General features: G+C 46.9%; 1 protein-coding gene across 2 annotated transcripts in view; it reads left to right on the plus strand.

Moving 5' to 3' along the window:
* Positions 1-6,388, plus strand: part of GFOD1 (glucose-fructose oxidoreductase domain containing 1) — a 123,295-nt gene that overhangs the window by 34,236 nt on the left and 82,671 nt on the right. Inside the window, exon 1 of one of the 2 annotated variants that reach the window (XM_037736003.1) lies at positions 30-1,289. The exons of the other annotated variant lie outside the window; for it this stretch is intronic. The gene's annotated coding sequence lies outside the window, so the exon portion shown is untranslated. Of the gene's footprint in view, positions 1-29; positions 1,290-6,388 lie in introns of those variants that run through there. 2 annotated transcript variants of the gene reach the window in all.

Raw genomic sequence — 6,388 nt, forward strand, 5'->3', positions numbered from 1 at the left:
GCTGGGATTACAGGCTTGAGCCACCGTGCCCGGCCCACACACGTGAAGTTCTTTAAAGAATACTTGGCATATTGTAGTTTTTACTAAATCTAAGTTGCTTCTGTCACTACTGCTACTATCTCAATGTTACTTGCTTCTTTAAAGTTATAGGAATGTAGTTTTATTGAGGATGCTTTAAAGAGGGTGAATTAAAAGGAATAAGGGCATTACCACCTGAATTTTTAGATTTATATATCTTCAAATGACTCAGTAATTGTTCCCTCTAGGAAATCTGCAAGTATTCATTGTGTTTTGAATACTGAAAAGAAATTATCTTTGAAACCACATTTATTCATTTAATAAACATTTATTCAAGCCTCGCTACGCAGGAAGCACTTTGCTAGGTAGTGCGGGACGTACAAAAGTGACTGTGATAGAATCTCTGGGTTTTAAGGAGCTCTCAGCCCAGTGAGAGGCAGAGACATAAAGTGATGTAATAATAGAAGGTAACGGGCATTCTTCAAAATGCCGCACCTGGATCGACCTAGAAGCAGGATGTAATTTTCCAAAGAAGCCAATGGGATAGAAACAGTCCCTTATCTTCAGTTCTGAATTTAAAAAACCAAACAAAATGAACCTCTGAAAACTGAATTCTTTCTTTGATAGGTTGGTGCAAACTCAATTGCTTACAAAACCTGGGCTGAACTGTTGCGAGGCAATAGTTTTATCTTCTTTCCTAGCATGTGAATGTTCACAACATTTGCTGAAAAACACCAGGGATGATATGTCACATCCAGTAAATGCATCACCAGATTCCCTTTCACATCTGGCCCCGGAATCCCTGGAAAAGGGATGGTGGGCCTGTCTAACTGGATATTTTACAGCCAAGGAACACTAAGCTTCAGAGGAGTTAGACGGTGTGCTTCAGTCCCAAAGCTTGGGAGCGGCGCAATCATCTGTTTAGTCTGCTTTCTTCTGGAACTTTTCCACCAGCTTTATTTGCCATAAAAAGTGAAGAAGCTAAGTCTGCATGCTTGGCTCAGCCCATCCTAATGGTAAACATTAGGCCTGTTTTGCGTATAAGTCACAGAAGTCTGCTTGAGGAGTGGACAAAAGGGGGCAGGGCGGGCAAGGTATGATTAGGATATGGGGTGCCCTGGTTGGAAAGTAAAATTTGTATTCTCACAAAATTTGTATGTTGCCCTGAGGACACCGCGAGAAGGCACCCTCTATAAACAGGAAGGGAGCAAGCCCTCACCAGACGCCCAGCCTGCGGACGCCTTGATCTTAGACTTCCCAACTCCAGAACGGTGAGTGCAGCAGCTTGCTGTTCATAAGCCACCCAGTTTATGGCATTTTGTGATAACAGCCAGGAAGGACTGTTATTAGTCCATCCATTGGTGTGAAATACTTCAAGTATGCAGTTCCTAAGAACTGGGATGTTTTCTTAGACAACCACAGGAGAATGATCAACTTTAGTGATGTTTAACATTGATAAAATGCTTTGATCCAGTCCACCATCCTATGCCAGTGTCCTCCAGTTGACCCACTATAGCATCTTCCCCCTCTCAACAGGATCCAGTCTACGGTCAGGCATTGCATTTGGTTGGACCTCATGGAGCCCCAGATAGAGCCATAGCTTAGCCTCTGGAAGGATCAGAATCAGGGACATAGGCAACTCGGGAGTTTTCTTCCATTGCCTCCCACTTGAGTGTCTTTCTTTGACCATTCACTTTTTCTGCTTCCCAGTCCACGCATTAGAAAACAGCTACTACCTGCCAAAGCTTTTTATGTCCTCAATTAAAGATAGTGCTGAGCTGAACTGGAGTCTTTTAAATCCAAACCAAATCACCATGTGTCGGCTTCCCTTTTGCATGAGGATGGAAAATTGTGGTGGTGAGTGGGGGTCTCATCAAAGGAAACATGACACAGACCACGCACGTGATTGCAGTGGAAGCCCTCCTTCCAGTGGTGCATTTGACCCAGGATCATTCATTTGCCAACCTTAACCTGGCGTCCAGCGTGTCCTGGTAGTGAGCATTCCCAACCCTGGTTCTTACCGCTCAGGCTGCCACCTTCTGCTACTGCTGACTTGCCCTCCTTCTCCCCTGAGATGACGGTGCACCCCGTTTGCCTGAGGCCAAGGCAAGCTGCTTGGCCTTTGGCCGCCCCTCTCCTCTAAGCTACTGGTTTCAAATGGATGGACCCTTAGGGCACACACACCACCACCTGCCTGACAGCTACTTGGAGGGCTTTGCTGATGAGGTCTCAAGACACCCCAAGGTGACCCTGTGTTGATCAGCATGGATGGGCCCTGAGCCTGTGTTCTCTACGACCTCTTGTGCGTTGTGACTGAACTGCTGGCGATGTCCCCCTGAACTCACCAGGCCTGGTTGCATAGCCAGGCCACTCGCTGGGCTCCAGCCTCTGTGTTGCTGGTCTGTTTTCTTCCTCTCAGCTCTGTGGGTCACAGATGAGGGCTGTGGATGGAGGCCTCGTCAATGTCAAAGCCCTTCCCATGTTTGGGGCCAGGAGAGTCTGGCAGAAGAAGAAGGTTTTCAAAGCCAGACTTAGTCTGGGCAAGTCACTAACCCTCGCCATAGCTCTCATTCCTCATCTGTATCTTGAGGGGAATGAACCAAATGTACTTTCAGGGCCCTGTGACTCTAAGAAATTCCGTGATGTCACTAAAAACTCTGGCAGGAGTTGCCCAGAGTGTGCAAAGAATGAGCACGATTGCATCACGTGGGGCCAGCCCAGAGGAAAGGGCTACTCTAAGGTCAAGCCATGGTAGGAAACCTTAACGAGGACAACCAACCACAAAGCAGATGAGGCCTGGGATTTACACACCTCACAGAGTCTTGGTTCATTCATCACGCAGGCACTAGACTGCTATCCTTAGAAGGGCCTGCCTGCAAAGTTGACCCTTGGCTGGTGTCTGGCAACTTAACTGGTAAACAGTTTCCTTCACCCATATAGAGTTTTCCCAAAATGATAAGATGGGCTTGCCGTGCTGAAGCTGTTTGTGCAAACAGTATGATTTATACTGAACACTTGCTTTCCATCTGGAATTTTGAGATAGGGCAGGCAGAGGCTGCCTACGTCAGTAGCCCCACCATAAGATCCCTGGGTAATGAGTTTCTACTGAACTTCCCTGGTTGACAACACTTCACACTGTGGCCACTGCTGTTTGCTGGGGGAGTTAAGCACATCCAGTGTGACCCCACTGGAAGAGGACTCTTGGGAGCTTGTGCCTGGTGTGCTCTGGTCTTCATCCCAGGCACCTTCTCCTTGCTGATTGTGCTTCATCCTCTTTCACTGTCATAAATCCTAGCCATAGGGACAGCTGTATGCTGAGTCCTGCTACCAGATCACCTCTTACCAAACCTGGGGGTGATGCTGGAGACCCCAGACACACTCACAGATTTCCAAAGTGACTAAGAGCAAGTGAAGATAAGCCCCCCACCGTGCAATTCCGCAGTGCTAATTCATGCTATAGAGGATTGGGCCCCTCTGCCTGTGCTAAGAGGAGCTTTAGCTTACTTAAAATCTGCAACTGTGGCATCATGATTACTTATGTTCCCCTTGGCCCAACCTAGAATCCAAATGTTGCACTGTCCATTGGGAGGCCAGATCATTAATGGTCCAGGAGTAAAAAATCACAGAGATCCTGGCCTGGCTTGACATTCTGGAATATGGAGGAAATTCTCAGGAACAGAATTTGGCTGGTGTGGCTTCTCACCTGGGCGGCTGTGGCAGTGTGCTTCAGAAAGAGCAGCAGCAGCATTCCCTAACTGAATGGTGTTGACAGTTCTCCAGAACCAAGTCAGGAAAGCCAGCTAGTCTTATAGAAATTCGGAAAAATTACTGCGGGGGGAAATATTATTTCAGAAGAAATATAAAGTCTTAACCTTAGTGTATTCGTACGTTTTCATGCTGCTGATAAAGATGTTAAAGACATAATCCGAGACTGGGTAATTTACAAAGAAAAAGAGATTTAATGGACTCACAGTTCCACGTGGCTGGGGAGGCCTCACAATCATGGCGGAAGGCAAAAAGCATGTCTTATGTGGTGGCAGGCAAGAGAGAATGAGAGCCAAACAAAAGGAGAAATCTTATAAAATCGTCAGATGTCATGAGGCTTATTCACTACCATGAGAACAATATGGGGGAAACTGCCCCCAGGATTCAATTATCTCCAACCGGGTCACTCCCACAACACGTGGGAATTATGGGAGCTACTATTCAAGATCAGATTTGGGTGGGGACACAGCCAAACCATATCACTTAGCATACTTAGACTGTTTCCGTGAGCTTTGAATAGAAACGACATAACTGTTCCTGAATGCTTTAGGTACCCATAAAGTTCTGTTCTGCGAAGCTAGAGTTTTTGCACCCTTCGTGGCAAGAACTGTGGGTGTGTAACTAAGGAGAGGAGAGTACGCGCTGTCACACTTGGCTGTTGCATCATTTATGAACCACGAGAATGCAACAAAGCTGTTATTTTTCTTTAAAATAGGGTCTTCTTCTGTCACCCAGGCTGGAGTACCCTGGCACAGTCATAGCTCACTGCAGCTCCAACCCCCTGGGCTTAAGCAATCCTCCTACCTCAGCCTCCCAAATAGCTGGGATTGTAGGCATGTGCCACTATGTCTGGATAATGTAAAAAAAAATTTTTTTGTAGAGATGGTGTCTCACTATGTTGCCCAGGCTGGTCTCAAACTCCTGGCTTCAAGGGATCCTCCTGCCGCAGCCTCCCAAAGTGCTGGGATTACAGGCACCAAATCAGTTTTTTGTTTTTTGAGCAGCCTTTCTTCTTTTTGCAGCTGCCCTGGGTTACCCAAGTGGCTCTCCAAGGGAAGAGGGAGTCACTCCACCCCTTTGTATTCCAGCATTAAAATCAGCTCCTGTTTAGAGAGGCTTTTGGCTCTTGCTCTATCTCCAGAGCTAGGGCTGGAAGTCAGCAGATTTTTTTTTTTTTTTCCAGATGGAGTTTTTGCTCTTTTGCCCAGGCTGGAGTGCAATGGCATGATCTTGGCTTACCCCAACCTTTGCCTCCCAGGTTCAAACTATTCTCCTGCCTGTGCCTCCCGAGTAGCTGGGACTATAGGCATGTGCCACCGTGACCAGCTAATTTTGTATTTTTAGTAGAGACGGGGTTTCTCCATGTTGTTCAGGGTGGTCTCAAACTCCCGACCTCAGGTGATCTGCCCACCTCAGCCTCCCAAAGTGCTGAGTTTACAGGCATGAGCCACCATGCCTGGCCAATCAGCAGCTTTAAGAACAGAGCATCTAAGGAGGTCCAGCCAGATCTCTGTCCACCAGGTTACCAGAAGGATGACCCTCAGAGGCTCTTTTGGGAAAGTTTGTAAATTCCATGGTGGTTTAATGGTGTGAGACACTGACTTTAGCTATATGCTCAGGAGCTGCTGCAAACAGCATGCAGGGAGTAGGCAGATATTCTGCCCCTCTTGACACGTAGGAGGAAGATGGAGTGTTGCAATGGCATTTGGAAGCTTTCATTTTCTTTTCAAAATTGTTCACCAGATCCTTATCAGGTAGAAGACTAATAAGAGCATGAACAGTGAAGGGTACCTGAGGCTTACCCTTTCCCTGAGGCTAAAACAAGCAAAGGAAACCATTAGCCAGCCACTTTTGTCAAGCACTTCCTTTGTGCAGAGAACTCGCTGTGCTGTGTGCCTTATGGGGGGGAGGATAAACAGCTGGGAGGAGGGGCCCCCTTCCAGAGCGTCCCTTGGGCTGTATGAGAGGGCAACACTGAGGCCCTCACCATCACTTGCAAGAAATCACCGACTGGCATTTGCAAAACAAAAGGTAAATGAACATGTACATTGGCATTCCGTGTATAAGATGATTGTCACCAGAGTCAGGTGTGGCCAACTAGAGAAGTTGCTAAGAATGAGGTTTTTGAAGAAACTGTTGAAGCCAGACCTTTATTCGGCATCGTCTTGTTCCCTGTTGCGTCAGCTCGCTCCGCTCCTTTCTTCCCTGCGTCTGTTCAGAGCACCATGAGTGCCCCCTCCATCCCCCCACCCAGGCATGCACCAGGGACTTGGAAGCCATGCTAGATGTTCACCTCCCTCCTCCCTCCAAATCCACCCCAAATTCTACCCCCTCCATTCTCTCAATTGTGGCCAATAATGCCCAAGGCTCCCGGTGACTCCATGTCACCCTCAGGATAGAGTTCCAGCCCTCCTCAGCCCTCTGTGCCTCTTTCGTCTTTACCCCCTACCCTCAAATGTTTGTGGCTTTTATACCTCTGTTCCCTCTATTTTCTTGATTGGAATGCCTAATGACTCTGAGTGGAAAACTCCTATGCACTCTTTTTTTTTTTTTTTTTTTTTTTTTTTTTTTTTTTTTTTTTTTTTTTTTTTTTTTTTTTTTTTTT

Source organism: Cebus imitator, unplaced genomic scaffold (genome assembly GCF_001604975.1).
Source record: "Cebus imitator isolate Cc_AM_T3 unplaced genomic scaffold, Cebus_imitator-1.0 Scaffold21, whole genome shotgun sequence".
NCBI classification, from domain to species: Eukaryota; Metazoa; Chordata; class Mammalia; order Primates; family Cebidae; genus Cebus; species Cebus imitator.